General features: G+C 41.8%; 1 long non-coding RNA gene across 1 annotated transcript; it reads right to left on the reverse strand.

Moving 5' to 3' along the window:
* Positions 1-511: 511 nt before the first annotated feature.
* LOC142172993 (uncharacterized) lies at positions 512-15475 on the reverse strand. Its single transcript, XR_012702375.1, has 3 exons — positions 14813-15475; positions 1830-1902; positions 512-741 (listed from the first exon to the last, which is right to left on the reverse strand). It is a non-coding gene; the product is annotated as an uncharacterized LOC142172993 (long non-coding RNA).
* Positions 15476-16646: the final 1171 nt, after the last annotated feature.

A 16646-nucleotide genomic window follows, 5' to 3' on the forward strand; every position in this document is an offset into this window, starting at 1 on the left:
CTGCTACTCCGGGATGAGCTCTGCCTCGGCCTCACCCTCTGCCCCTCGTGGGAGCTGCTGCTAGGGGCTTATGCTACTGATCAGAAGATGAGGAAACGTGTGTTCTTGCCATCTGTGAAAGAACAGAGTAGAAATTCAATTAGCATTGAGAACCAAAACTCACGACAGGAAAGAATAAATGTGAAATTTTTCCTAACTTGGCAGCCTCTGGGGATAAATACAAGCGTCTCTGTACGGATCCCTCAGACTCTACTAAGCTTGTCCGTGAATTGTGAGACCTAAGTAACCTAGAGCTCTGATACCAACTTGTCACGGCTCGAATTTCCCACCCTCCGGAGTCGTGATGGCGCCTACTAGTGAAAGCTAGGCAAGCCAACCATTTAAATTATTTACCTTTTCCCCATTTTTAATCCTTTAACAATTTAGAGCCAATATTATATAAACAACAGAAATTAAAAAGCGAAAGACTAAAACATAACATATTAATAAAGATGTCAATACCAATCCATACATAAACTACCTAAAATTGGTGTCACAATTCCATAGACTATCTAGGATTACTACAAATAAGGGTCTGAAAGATTTATTACAACATTGTCTCTGAAATATATAAAAGAAATAGAATGAAAGGATAGGAGAAGACGCCAAGGCATGCGTACGCCTACAGGACTACCTCGGATCTCCGAATGGATTGAAGGAAGCAAACCCAAAGCTAAGGTCTGAAAGCTATTGCACTAGGATCTGCACATAGTGCAGAGTGTAGTATGAGCACAACCGACCCCATGTGTTGGTAAGTGCCTAGCTTAACCTCGGCAAAGTAGTGACGAGGCTAGGACCAGACTACCAAATAAACCTATGCAGTTAAATCATATACAGTAGAAAATAAAAGTAGGAATGTATAGTTAAGAATGGGAGGGGGAAACATGCTGCGGGGAAACATCAAATGATAACAGAAAGACAACAGATAAATATAAGGAACACCATAACTCAATTATCAACAGGAATCAGAAATCAAACAAGTGCACAACATCACCCTTTGTGCTTTTACTCTCGTCCTCACCATAAGAATCAATATAATCTGTACGACATCACCCTTTGTGCTTTTACTCTCGTCCTCACCATAAAATCAATATAATCGGCACAGAATTGTACATCGTGTGGCACAACATCACCCTTTGTAATTTTACACTCTTCCTTACAAAATCATCCACAACATCACCCTTTGTGCTTTAACACTCTCTCACCAAAACAATGCACGACATCACCCTTTGTGTTTTAACACTCTTCCTCACCCAAACAACAATCATAAAGCAATAAGGGCAAGGAAATCAACAAATTTACAAGTACATCCCGACAAGGGAACAATAGTATAATAGTCATATCCAGGCAAGGGAAAACAATATCAACAATAACATCTCGGAAAGGGAGACAACATTAAAATAACAACATCCCGGCAAGGGAGACACTATCATAATCCTCTTTTTTCCCCACATTTACTTCACAACTCAATTCATAATTTTAGCCAATGCTCTATAAGGTCCAGTTGCCAATTATACTTCCACAAATTACTTTACAACTTGAGCCAACGCTCTTCAATGTTCAAATACAAATATCACTTCCACAAACCTTGCTCAACAATAGAAATCATCATATAAAGCATGAACAATACAAATGGGGTCACATTAATCATAATATAAGACTCACGGGCATGCTTGACACCAATGTATAGATGCTCGTCACCATGCCTATATGTCGTATTCAACAACTAGCACATGGCAAATAGGACACAACTCTTAATCCCTCAAGCTAGGGTTAGACCAAACACTTACCTCGATGCCACGAACATAATTCAAGCCTCAACTATCGCTTTACCTCTTGATTCCATCACCAATTCGCTTGTATCTAGCCATAAGTTACTTAACTATATCAATAAATGCTTAACGAATCAATTCTAATGCATGAAAATAGGTTTTTAAAAGTTTTTCACAAAAAGTCAAAAATCGCCCCTGGGCCCACATGGTCAAAAACTGAGGTTCGAACCAAACCCCGATTACCTATTCCCTCACAAACCCAAATATATAATTTGTTTTGAAATCGGACCTCAAATCAAGGTCCAAATTTCCAAAATTTGAAAAACCTAGGTTCTACCCAAAACATCCAATTTCCCCCATGAAAACCCATGATTTTGAGTCGAAATCATGTGAAAAGATGTTAAAGATTGAAGAAAACGAGTTAGAAATGACTTACAATCGATTTGGAGAAGAACGTTTCTTTGAAAAATCGCCCAAGAGAGTTTATGTTTAAAGGGTTTGAAAAATGAATGATTTTCGGCTAAGTCATGAATTTGCAGGTCGCAGATGTCGCAACTGTGAACAGGATTCGCAATTGCAAACCCCTTCAAAACCTGCTAATCTCGCATTTGCGATCACTGTTCGCAATTGCGAACTCGCATTTGTGATGGGATAGTTACATTTGCGATAAATAGGGATTTCTGGGGGTTTCGCATTTGCGAGGAAATGCTCGCAATTGTGAGCAATGCTGGGCAGGGCATACTTTACAATTGCAAAGAGCCCCTCACAATTCCCAACACTGATAGGCTCGCAATTGCGACACCTGGCCTCGCAATTGCGATACCAGAGCCTGAAACACATATCAGCTAAAACCTCCAACTTTCCTAAGTTCAATTCCACTTCGTGGCCTATCTAAAACTCACCTGAGACCTCGGGGCTCCAAACAAAACATGTACACTAACCTAAAAACATCATACGAATATGCTCCCGGACTATGAACGCAAATCGATGTGAGACAGAAAGCATTTTTTAAGGCCTCGAAACACAGAATTTATTTCTAAAACAAGTGATGACCTTTTGGGTCATCACAGACTTCCAAGAAGAAGGCTCTGGTCCTGGTATTTTGCCACGCCGTTGCATTGGCGGGGATGCAATTTACCTTAGCTGAGTCTGTTCGAGGAGATCGTACTCAAGCTGTACCAACAAGGGACTCTCCTCATGACGTCATTATATGGGATAAGATCTATTCTTAGCCTATCTACCACCTTGTGGATGAGCCTTCCAACAGGGATGAATCACCACTAAGGAAAAGGAGGATGGTGGAGCTCGAGAAGGCCGTCTCCACCGATCTTGAAAAGAAAATAGTTGTTGCTTTGGGAGTGGCAACCTCGCCTTGGTCAGGCACATGGGCCATTTTTATAGCGGACGCCATTTTGGCGGGGAGGTCCCCTAGGGTCAAAGGGGTATGTCAAGGCGGGGGATCTGTACAGTCTATTGCTGGTGGTGCATCATCTACTGTCAAAAGGGGTGGAATGGTAAATGCCGAGGATGATAGTTTAGGTACGGACGTTGATCCCGATGATGTGCAAGATTTCTTGGAGCAACATACTCGCATGGAAGTGAGGACGGAGGGTCCTGATCGACACATAGCCATCCCCGTGGATTATGACTTGTTAGTGAATTCTGAGTAGGCAGCATCGGCATTTTCCCCTTTGTACACTGCTTCCGAGAGTACAATGCTTAAGGAGATGAGTGATGTAGAGCTATCATGGAGTATTTTCGGCATGGCTTTGCGGGTAAGTGTTTTTCTCTCTTATTTTTGTTTTTGAATTTGTTTTGTATACGTAATCTACTTAAGCTATATTTCTTTACTCTGTATGTTAGACTCTTATCATGGAGATCAAGCGCGATCGGAGAGATAAGTAGAGGACAATCGTTTTTGGGAAAATGGCCTCTAAATACAAGGATTGTTGCACTAAGCATCGTGCATTGGCCGATGTCTTCGCTTAGGACAACAATTTTCAGTTGTTCCGTGATGGGTTTAAGCAGAAGGAGGAAGAGTTGGAGCAAAAGGTAGAATAGCTGAAAGCGAGGGACGAAGAGCTGATGAAGGCCATTGTCCGATGTAATGAACTTGAGGCGGCTCTTAAGTCCAAGGAGGATGAGTTTGAGGTGAGCAAGGGGGTGATGGCCGAGAATGCCAACCTTCAAGAACGGATGGCCACCTTAACTGTTGAGCTTGATCGAAGGGAGGAGGAGGTTGTCGATCTGAGGGGCGAGCTGAGTGTTAAGGCTGATGTATTGGCTTGTGCAAAAAAGAGTAGGGTGAATGCCATCTCTGAGGTAGCAGCTTTGGAAGACACCCTTCGCATTTGTAGATCTAAATGGGACAATGAGATGGAGACGTCCGTGCTCAAGGTAGCGAGGTTTGAGGAATATATCCAAGATCTGGAGGCGAAGTTGTCCATGTTGAATGAACAAGTTACTGCTTTGAAGGCGGAGGATGTGCGACGACAGTCGCAACCCTCTACGTCTCATGCTTTGGCCAATCTTGTTGTGCCATGGGAATTATATGAGATGTGGGTCCATGCCGAGGCTTAACTTAACGTGTACAAGTCCCTGCAAGCCAATGGGAAGGTTTTCGAGGAAGAACTTCGGGATGTGTGTGTTAAAGCACGTGCAACTCGTGAGGCTTATGGTTACGACCCCGGTACGCCTGGTGGGGGCAATGTTGATGATGATTATGTGGACAGGCTCGCCTTCGATTCTTGGTACAATGAGGAGTATGCCACGGGGGATGACGTGGCGTAGGACTTTGTTGTATTCATTTTTTGCTTTGTTATTTTTGCGAGGACGTCCTTAAGCCCCTTGTAAGAAACTTTTGTAATATATCCAGTTGTAATGGACTAATTACTTTTTTGTTGTGTACCTTTAAATTATTATTTTTGTTTGTTGCGAGGGGGTCTCTGGTTTTTCAGCTTCGTGTGATGTTTTGTCGTAGACAACCGTTGATCTTAGTAACTCGAACAAGGTTGTATAAAGTAATTTGGACGACGCTGAATGTCAAGTAATTCGAACGACGTTGAAGATTAAACGATTAGACCGAGGTCGGAACTTTTTTATTTTGGCGACGATCTTCGGCCGTAGGAGAGCTATTTCGAGTTGCTCAAAATGTTAACCCGTTATAATTCGAGCGAGGTCAAATATTAAATGATTCGAGCGGGGTCGAATTTTTCATCTGGCGATGGCCTTTGGCCGTAGGGGTGTTATTTCGAGTTGGTCGAAATGTTAACCTGTTGTATTTTGAGCGAGGTCGAATATTAAATGATTCGAACAAGGTCTAATTTTTTATCGGGCAATGGCCTTTGGCCGTAGGGGTGTTATTTCGAGTTGGTCGAAATGTTAACCCGTTGTATTTCGAGCGAGGTCAAATTTTTCATTTAGCGATGGCCTTTGGTCGTAAGGGTGTTATTTCGAGTTGGTCGAAATGTTAACCCATTGTATTTCGAGCGAGGTCGAATATTAAATGATTCGAGCGAGGTCAAATTTTTCATTTGGCGATGGCCTTTGGCCATAGAGGTGTTATTTTGAGTTGGTCGAAATGTTAACCCGTTGTATTTCGAGTGAGGTCGAATATTAAATGATTCGAGTGAGGTCAAATTTTTCATTTGGCGATGGCCTTTGGCCGTGGGGTATTATTTCGAGTTGGTTGAAATGTTAACCTATTGTATTTCGAGCGAGGTCGAATTTTTCATGTTGCAATAGCCTTTGGTCGTAGGGGTGTTACTTCGAGTTGGTCAAAATGTTAACCCGTTGTATTTCGAGCGAGGTTGAATTTTTCATTTGGCGATGGCCTTTGACCGTAGGGGTGTTATTTTGAGTTGGTCGAAATGTTAACACGTTGTATTTCGAGCGAGGTCAAATATTAAATGAGTCGAGCGAGGTTGAATTTTTCATTTGGCGATGGCCTTTGGCCGTAGGGGTGTTATTTCGAGTTGGTCGAAATGTTAACCAGTTGTAATTCGAGCGAGGTCGAATATTAAATTACAAAAAAAGACCGATGAAGATTAAGATGTTGCTTTATTTCATTTGCTGGAGTATTGTATCTGTCAGTTTCATACATATATTGGAGTTTCCCTATATCTAGTCCCTTTATTGTTCGGCTTGGAGAGCTCGTCGGCAGGCGGGGCAATGAATTATACTTTGAACTTCGAGACGTCCCCCTCATCGCCTCATTAAAAACCTCCTCGAGAAAACTGATAACTAGGGATTTTGATACATTTTATACTCCTTCTTGCTTAAGTTTTGATTAGAAATGTGTACAAAATAGTCCCAAATGCTCACAAGATGTGCTTGATTGCAGGTTTGAGAAACAAGGTAACAAGATGTCAAAGATAAGCTCAAAAAGGAGTGAAACTTGCACAAGTACCAAGACAAGGCAAAGCTCAGGAAAAACAAGGCCAGTGTGGCCGCACACCATTCTGTGTGGTCCGCACAAGTGATGTTCAGAGAGTGTGCATTTCCAGGCCAACATGCATTGCGGCCGCATGGGGTTTTGTGTGGTCCGCATTGAGTTCATTGCAGCCGCACTCGATTTAGTGCGGTGCGCAAAGCCAGAGTTCAGAGAAGTTCCAATTCCAAGTTTGAAGCACAATGCGGTCCGCGCTCCATTTCATGCGGACCGCACTAGAAGCCACCGCGGCCGCACTCGATTTTGTGCGGTCCGCATTGCCCGAATTCAGAGAGCCATTTATTCAAGTTTAGAGCCTTAGTGCGGCCACACGTGATTTTGTGCGGTCCGCACTAGCCCCACAGGGGTATTTTTGTAAGATTTTTCAGCTTAGTATAAATAGCTTCTTTTCCCATTTTTAGGTCATCAGATAGTTTTGTACTGAGCTGCGCTCGTGACTTCCATTCCTTTAGCTATTTTGAGTAATTTTAGCTTCATTTCAACATTGAATCTTCAAGTTTAATTTAGCAATTAATTAATATGAGTTTTTCTTCATCTATTTCTATGTTTTCTTCTTTAATTATGAGTAGCTAGACCCATAAGCTAGGGTTGTGGCTCAAGCCTAGTGTGGGTAATTGATGGATCTCTTGTTTTGATGCTTGATTGTCTATGGGTGTTTGATATTTGGACTAATTTTACGTTTAATTGCTGATTTAGTGGTTGCAAAAACTAGTTTGTATTTAGTTGACTTTGGCTCTTCTTAAGAAAGAGAGTCTAAGTCTCTGAAGTTGGTCCAACAAGGAATTAGGGCGTACTCAAGAGATTGATAACCCCAATTAAAGGTGGATGGAATAATGGAAACCAAGGAAACCGGGGGCAAGGCTTTCAAAGGCCCCCAATGTACCAACAACCGAACAATTCACCCCCATTTCCATCTCAAGCTCCTAGTTCTTCTAGCAATGTATGGGTAGAATTGAAATGATGTTCGAACAAATGATGAAGAAGAATGTGGACGCGGATGCTCAGTTGGCTTCCTACAATACCTCTATCAGAAACTTGGAGGTGCAGTTAGGCCAAATCTCACAGTCTTGGAGGTGCATTTATTCTCAAAGCAAAAATTGATGTGATTTCAAGGCTCCCTCCCCCTATATCTATAAGGGGAGTTCGAAGTTTTCTTGGGCATGTGGGGTTCTACTAGAGATTTATCAAAGCTTTTCGAAAGTAGTGAATCCTTTGTGCAAGTTGTTGGAAAAAGATGCTAAGTTCGTGTTTGATGAAAAACGTATGCAAGCATTTGAACTTCTCAAGCTTAAGTTGACCACCACTCTTATCATTACCGCACCTAATTGGAGCTTGCCCTTTGAGCTCATGTGTGATGCGAGCGATGTTGCGATTGGGGCGGCTTTGGGTCAAAGAGTGAACAAAATATTTCATCCGGTGAACTATACAAGCAACACAATAAATGATGCTCAAGTGAACTACACGGTGACCGGGAAAGAACTTTTGGCTATTGTGTTCGCAATGGAGAAATTTAGGCCGTATCTCATGGGTTCCAAGGTCATAATCCATACCGACCATGCCGAACTCCGGTACTTGATGATGAAAAAGGACTCCAAAGCTAGACTGATGCGGTGGGTCTTGTTACTTCAAGAGTTTGATTTGGAGATTGTGGACCGGAAGGGTAGTGAGAACCAAATGGCGGACCACATGTCCCACTTGGAGGAGAAGGGGAGGCCTTATGATGTCCTAGAGATCAATGATTCATTTCCGGATAAACAACTCCTTTCGGTGTCGATGAATGGTATGCCATGGTTTGCGGATGTTGCTAATTTCCTTGTGACTAGTATAATCTTGTGTGAGCTCTCTTCTAACCAAAGGAAGAAGCTCAAGCGGGATAGTTTGGATTTCTATTGGGATGAGCCGTGGTGGCTCCTAGAGTGCTTTCGAACCAAGGCTATGTAAGTGCTATTGTCCCACCCCAAATCCGGGCAGGCAATTTTCAAATAACCAATGTGATGCTGACATTGCTGGAGCAGCGTGGGTATTTCACGGGCGCTGCAAATCAAAATGCTTACAAATATCTCAAGGGGGTCGTGGATATCTATTGGGGGAGCAAGCAAACAAATATGTCCGAAGATGCACTTCGGTTGAGACTCTTCCCATTTTCACTTAGAGGGAAAGCACTTGATTAGCTTGAGCGACTTCCCAACCATTCTATCACTACTTGGGATGAGTTGGAGGATAAGTTCATTGCAAAAATTTTCTCACCGGGGCATATGGCTGCATTGAGAGATGAGATCTTGGCGTTCAAGCAAGAGCCCACGAAACCTTTGCATGAGATTTGGGAGCGTTATATAACAATGGTGAAGGAATGCCCCAACAATGATATGACCGAGGCGATGATCCAATAGACTTTCTATCGGGGTATTAATACCACAAACCAATGCATACTGAACCAACTTGCTGGGGTCAACTTTATGAAGCTGTCTTATGATGAGGCTTGTGACATTCTTGATGAGATGGCTGACACTTCTTCCACTTGGCAGAGTAGAGCCAATGTACCCAAGGTGACCCCATGGTTACTCATTTGCACAAAGAGTTGCATGATCATGGGCAGGCTATTGCTGAGTTGACAACTACAATGAACCAACTAGCGAAGGCACAATTGCAACAAGTTCAAAATCCTCGCCAAGTGAATGTTATGGAGGGTGTCAATATGCTTGTTAACAAAAGAAGACAAAGAGATCAACAGAACCAAGGGAATTCGGAGCAATTTGACAATGATTGTAGTGGATTCCAAAATGATGGTTATGATGAACAAAATGAGGAGGTGCAATATGTGAATAATTATTAAGGCCAAAGGGGAAATTCTTCCAAACAACAACAATGGAGACCCCAAGGCAATTGGGGCAATCAACAAAAACAAGGCAATGGTAATGGGGGAACAACAACCAAAATTCCAACTGGGGAAATTAGAGCAACAACCAAAACTCCAACTGGGGAAATCAGAACAACAATCAAAACAATCAGGGAAGTTGGAATAGTAATAACAACAATTGGGGTGGTAATAACAATCAAGGTGGATGGAACAATGGAAACCAAGGAAACCGGGGGCAAGGCTTTCAAAGGCCCCCAATGTACTAACAACCGAACAATCCATCCCCATTTCTATCTCAAGCTCCTAGTTCTTCTAGCAATGATATAGGTAGAATTGAAATGATGTTCGAACAAATGATGAAGAAGAATGCAGACTCGGATGCTTAGTTGGCTTTCCACAATACCTCTATTAGAAACTTGGAGGTACAGTTAGGCCAAATCTCACAGTCTCTAAATACTCGCCCTAAGGGTGCTCTACCAAGTGATACGGTAGTAAACCCGAAGGGCAGGAACAATCATGTTATGGAGGTAACTACAAGGAGTGGACAAGGCGGTGATGTGAATGCCTCCAAACAAAAGCAAAATTGTGGATGATGATGTTTAGTTGCAAGAAGATGAAGTTCCTTTGGTGTTTGAAAATGTGATTGATGAAAATGTGATGAAGAAGCGAGGATTGATATTCAAGATGTCGAGGTGGAACACATAATAGACATGCCGGAGCTGGTTGTGCCTAAAGCCAAGGTACCTTTGCTAAGGCCACCTTCTCCTTATCCTCAAAGGCTCGCGAAGCAAAAAAAATTGGAATCAGTTTAAAAAGTTCATTGACATGATGAAGACCTTATCCATCAATGTGCCTTTGGTGGAGGCTCTTGAACAAATGTTGGGCTATGCTAAATTCATGAAGGACTTGGTGACAAAGAAGCGGTTTATGGATTGTGAAACTATAAAGATGACTCACCAAGTTTGTGTAATAGTGCATTCAATGGCCCCGAAGCTTGAAGATCTCGGTGCTTTCACCATTCCATGCACCATTGAGAGTGCAGATTTTGCCAAGGCTCTATGTGACTTGGAGGCTAGTATCAATTTGATGCCCTTCTCGGTTTTCAAAACTTTGGGTATTGGGCAACCTAGGACAACTTCCATGAGATTACAAATGGCAGATAAAATGATGAAAAGACCATTGGGTATCATTGATGTTGTGCTTGTCCGAGTGGACAAATTTTTCTTGCCAGCTGACTTTGTGATCTTGGACTGCGAGTTGGACTATGAAGTTCCTATCATATTGGGAAGACCTTTCCTTGCTACGGGGAAGGCCTTAGTTGATGTGGAAGTAGGGGAACTCAACTTCTGGGTGGGTGATGAAAAGGTGGTCTTTTATGTGTGTACATCAATGAAGCAGCCCAATAGTACGGAGGTGTGCTCTTTTGTGGACCTTGTCATAGCAGTGATAGTTGATGACACCAGTGCAATGATCAATGTGGAGGACCCTTTGGAAGCCGTATTGTTGAATCTTGATGTCAATGATGATGAGGGCCGAGTGGAGTGCATGAATGCTTTACATGGGATGGGCTCTTACTCTTATGAGCCTAGGAAATTATCTTTGGACCTTGAAAATAGGAAGACTCCACCAACAAAACCTTCAATTGAGGAGCCTCTGGTGTTTGAGTTGAAACCACTGCCTCCACACCTCAGGTATGAGTTCTTTGGCTCAAATTCTACTTTGCTAGTTATTCTTTCCTCTTATCTTACTAACATACAAGTTGATTCAACATTGGTGGTGCTTCAAAAGCAGAAAAAAGCAATTGGATGGACTTTAGCTGATATTCGGGGGATAAGCCCCACATTCTGTATGCACAAGATTATTCTGGAAGATGATGCAAACTCTCCTTGGAGCATCAAAGGAGGTTGAACGTGGCAATGCAAGAAGTTATGAAAAAGGAGGTGATCAAATGGTTGGATGTCGGGGTTGTGTACCCCATCTCTGATAGCTCTTGGACTTCACCGGTGCAATGTGTACCAAAGAAGGGTGGCATGACCGTGGTTGCAAATTCACAAAATGGGTTGATTTCTACCAGAACCGTCACCGGTTGGAGGGTATGCATGGATTACCGCAAGTTGAATAAAGTGACCCGCAAGGATCACTTTCCTTTGCCTTTTCTTGATCATATATTAGACCGACTTACTGGGCGTGCCTTTTACTGTTTCTTGGATGGGTATTCTGGGTACAACCAAATCTTGATTGCTCCGGAAGATCAGGAGAAGACCACATTCACTTATCCATATGGAACTTTTTCCTTTTCTAGGATGCCTTTTGGGTTGTGTAATGCACCGGCAACATTTCAGCGGTGTATGATGGCCATTTTCACCGATATGGTGGAAGACATTTTGGAGGTGTTCCTGGAAAACTTTAGTGTTGTGGGGGATTCATTTGATGAGTGCTTGAAAAATCTTGACAGAGTTTTGGCCTGTTATGAAGAAACCAATCTTGTTCTCAATTAGGAGAAATGCCACTTTATGGTGGAAGAGGGCATAGTACTTGGGCATAATATTTCAAAGCATGGTATTGAGGTAGACAAAACAAAAATTGATGTGATTTCAAGGCTCCCTCCCCCTATATTTGTTAAGGGGGTTCGAAGTTTTCTTGGGCATGCGGGGTTTTACCGGAGATTTATCAAAGACTTTTCGAAAGTAGTGAATCCCTTCTGAAAGTTGTTGGAAAAAGATGCTAAGTTCGTGTTTGATGAAAAATGTATGCAAGCCTTTGAACTTCTCAAGCATAAGTTGACCACCACTCCTATCGTTACCGCACCTAATTGGTGTTTGCCCTTTGAGCTCATGTGTGATGCGAGTGACGTTGCGGTTGAGGCGGTTTTGGGTCAAAGAGTGAAAAAAATATTTCATCCAGTGTACTATGCGAGCAAGACAATGAATGATGCTCAAGTGAACTACACGATGACCAAGAAAGAATTTTTGGCTATTGTGTTCGCAATGGAGAAATTTCGGTCGTATCTCATGGGTGCCAAGGTCATAATCCATGCCGATCATGCTGCACTCTGGTACTTGATGACGAAAAAGGACTCCAAAACTAGACTGATGCGGTGGGTCTTGTTACTTCAAGAGTTTGATTTGGAGATTGAGGACCGGAAGGGTAGTGAGAACCAAGTGACGGACCACTTATCCTGCTTGGAGGAGGAGGGGAGGCCTCATGATGGCCTAGAGATCAATGATTCATTTCTCGACGAATAACTCCTTTTGGTGTCGATGAATGGAATGCCATGGTTTGCGGATGTTGCTAATTTTCTTATGACTGGTATAATCCTGCGTGAGTTCTCTTCTAATCAAAGAAATAAGCTCAAGTGGGATACTTTGAATTTATATTGGGATGAGCCATACTTGTTCAAGATTTGCATGGATGGTGTGATCCGAAGGTGTGTCCCAGAGGAAGAGCAATTGAGTATCTTGGAGGCTTGTCATTACTCTCCCTATGGTGACCATCATGGTAGGGCGATGACGGCTTCCAAAGTTCTTAGTTGTGGGTTTTATTGGCCAACTTTGTACAAAGATGCAAGCGAACTAGTGAAAGGTGTGATGAATGTCAGAGAGCGGGTGGAATTTAGAAGAAAGATGAGATGCCTCTCAATACCATTCTTAAGGTTGATATTTTTGATGTATGGGGCATTGATTTTATGGGCCCGTTTGTTAGCTCGTGTGGGAACACATACATTCTTATGGCGGTAGACTATGTTTCAAAGTGGGTTGAAGCCGTGGCTTTGCCCAACAATGAGGCCCAGAGTGTTGTTGCATTTCTCAAGAAGAGCATTTTTACAAGGTTTGGTACTCCTCATGCAATCATAAATGATGGGGGTCTCATTTTTGCAATAGAGCTTTTGACACTTTGCTTGTAAAGTATGGTGTCAATCATAAAGTTTCTACTCCCTATCATCCTCAAGCAAGTGGTCAAGTTGAGGTCTTCAACAGAGAAATCAAAAGTATATTGTCAAAGACGGTCAATGCTAATAGGACCGATTGGTCAAAGAAGTTGGATGACGCTCTATGGGCTTATAGGACTGCTTAGAAGACTCTGATTAGTATGTCTCTGTATCGGTTGGTGTTTGGGAAAGCTTGCCATCTACCGGTTGAATTAGAGCACAAAGCCATGTGGGCTTTGAGGAAGCTAAATCTTGAATGAGATGTTGCAGCCAATCTTCGTGTGGAGCAGCTTAATAAACTTGATGAATTCTGATTCCATGCCTGCTCCAGTTCTTCCTTGTACAAGGACAAGATGAAGTACCTTCATGATAAATATGCTCGTAGCAAGGAGTTCAAAGTGGGTGATTTGGTTCTCTTGTTCAATTCTCGGTTACATCTGTTTCGGGGAAAGCTTAAGTAAAAATGGAGTGGACCTTTTGAAGTGGTGTGTGTGACCCCGTTTGGTGCACTTGATTTTAAGAACAAAAATGGGAAAGTCTTCAGAGTGAATGGGCATAGGGTCTGTCACACCTCCTTTTTTACTTACACCCCGTAAAGGGTATAAATACAAGGGAGTTTTTCCAATTAAAGGACAATCAAAACGGGTTTGTTTATTTATTAAAAAATCAGAGTCGCCACTTGGGAGATTTATGATGTCCCAAGTCACCGGTTCAAATACCGAGTCGAGAAAAAGATTGACTCTGTATTACAGTCTGTGAACCAGAAATCCAAGTAAGGAATTCTGTTAACCCGGGAGAAGGTGTTAGGCATTCTCAGTTCCGTGGTTCTAGCACGGTTGCTCTGATCATACTTGGCTTATTAAAATTACTGATTTTAGATCCTATGTGCATTTACCCCTTTACCGCTTTTTAATTAAGAAAATTATCTTGAACTGAGTCACGCGTACGTATACCCATTTGTTTGGCACGTCAAAAATCATGTCACGCGAACGCGTCCACAATTAATAACGCTTATTATTATTAAGAAATTTTAGCCGAAGTTACACGAACGTATACTCTGATTTTGTTTTTAGAAACCGTAATCGTGTCACGCGAACGTGTCCACGATCACTGTGGTATATTAAACAGGCCTAAGGCAAACTACGAACATTCAACTTTGTGAGGGCCATAAAAATTCAACTAAATGGCACACCTCGATTTCTAAAGGATTAAAATTAATTAAGTGAGGACCATGAGTTACAGAGAAGTGATGTGGAGAATGGAGTAAACTAGTTAACAACTCTCAACAACCCAACTTCTTAAAACCAAAAATTTATTATAAGGTCTAAATCTCCCCAATTTTAAATCAAAGACCAAATACTAGATTTCAAACACCACATAACAGCCCAAATTCCAGAGCCCTTTTGAGTTACTCTATTTAGTTCCCTTTTCCAAATCTTATTTGACCAAAATAAGTGTTTCATGCAAGATAAATCTAGAATTGACATATGCATCTCAAGCACTCAAATGGACTGCACGTGAAGCAAATAACTTGAAATAAGAAAATATCTAAGATATTGCTATATGATGTTAAACCTTCAAAACCAAAAAAAAAAAGAAAAAAATGGAAAAAAAATATGCGTCAAACTCATTCAACAGATTCATGATCTTAACATATTTGCAACCACAAGCATATCATTTCAACTTAAACACTCATTAATGTAGCCAAAATTCCAATAAATATCATGGAAGCAAAAGCAGAAGAATTAAAAGGGAGAAGATGAGACCTTTAGATAACTCCTAGCCGATGTACAAGCAGTCCAAATGGAAATTATCCAAAAGCAAAAATCAGGACGGGGCGTGGACAGAGGAAACCTCGCCGGGAAACTTCGATAACCTTGACGACCTGAGCTCAACTTAAGAGACCAACAACAGTTAAAGAAGCTGAAGTTGCTACGTTTATAGTAAGAATAAACTGGTCGGAGATGGTGAAACTCCGGCAAAACACTGGAAAAAGCAGCGACGTTTACAACAACATAGAGTTTCAGTAGCTCGAGCTCGACAGAAAAAATGGACAGTGATAACCATAGACCGGAACCAACGTACGACAACTTCCACACGACTAAAACTCGCAAACGACACCAGACCTCAGCTAAACATCCATGTTTCAGAAACTAAGAATTAAACCAAGGATGAGGAAGACGAAACATTTTTTGGACTATTTTTTGACTTTCTGAAATCTCGAACCTGCCTTACGCCTGTTCCCTCACTCCTTTCATGTGCGTGACTATGTGTGTGAAGGTGAAGCTCTCCGGATATGGTGTCACTGGCGGAAGGTCCGGCGGGTCAAAGTCGACGAGATAGGTGGTGGGGAGCTGGGTGTTGGGTCGTTATTTGAGGTGTTACGGCGAGCTCGCCGCTGGTGAGGAGAGGAGAAATCGAGGGGTCGTAGGGGTCGTTTGGGTGGGGAGAAAGACGAGATCGTGGGGGGTGCTTGAAGAAGATAGACGGAAGAGGGGTGGGGGTCGTTCTCTGGTATTGATTTTGTGAAGAAGATGATGCGCCGCTTTTCGTTTTTTGTTTTCGTCGTTTTCAGTGTCTTTTTTTTAGTCTTAGGATTTTTCTTTTTTTTATATATATATATATTGTAGGTTTTTTTGGTAGGGTTATTAGGTTAAGGGGTATGAGCCTAGGAATTATGGGCTTGACAATTGTGGGCTAGGTCCAAAATTATGCCTAAAAATGGGTTGCTCGAGCCCAAGTTCTATTCTTTCGCTGCGAACGAGATTAAAAATACGGGCCCATTTATTAATTATTACTACTATTCAAATAATTAATAAAATAAAACTAACCATTAAAACAAATCTATTTTTGGTATTTTCAAATATCATATTAAAATAAAAATACGATACTATTGTTGTATATATTTTTTTAAGATTAAAAATGACTACGAAACATTAATGAATCTATTTTTGTAAATTTTGTTTTCTTGTAATAAAATAGAGTAAAAGAGTCAAAAATTACTTAAAATATCTATATTATGCCTAAATTAAATATTTTACGCTAATATATAAAAAATCTTGGGGAGGGTCAAAAATCACATGTCTACAGCTGCCCCTCTTTGACTGGAAACGTACAGAGTTTTCAGACAAAGACTGATTAGACAGATTTTTGACCCGACCCTTATTTGGAGAGACTAAAACTAAGAGAAAAGGAAAATGTGACCGAGCCCTGGTATCTGGGTTGCCTACATATTCTTGGCTATAAAGGAATCATGCCACATGTAGTTCAGAAATGAGTGAGATGACGGAGTATGCCGAGGTGGAGATCCGGTCGAGGTGCCGTTCCGCCGAGGTTCCGGACCACAATCCTGCTATTACATCAAAATCAAAACATGAAAAAGACTAGTTAAGCCTATCAATTACGAGTTACAAGATTCCTATCTATAAGTCTTCTGAAGCTTGATCTTGAGTCTTGAGTGATTCTTCATGCAGACTTTAGATTTGAACCTTAACGCTCGCCAGCTGCAGGTGCTAGCTCGTTCTTCTTCATATTTTCGGACCAAGACCGGACATGTATTGCTTGTGACCTCGGCCATGTCTTGAGCAGCTCACATCCTTC

This window comes from Nicotiana tabacum, chromosome 18 (assembly GCF_000715075.1).
Source record: "Nicotiana tabacum cultivar K326 chromosome 18, ASM71507v2, whole genome shotgun sequence".
Taxonomy (NCBI): Eukaryota; Viridiplantae; Streptophyta; class Magnoliopsida; order Solanales; family Solanaceae; genus Nicotiana; species Nicotiana tabacum.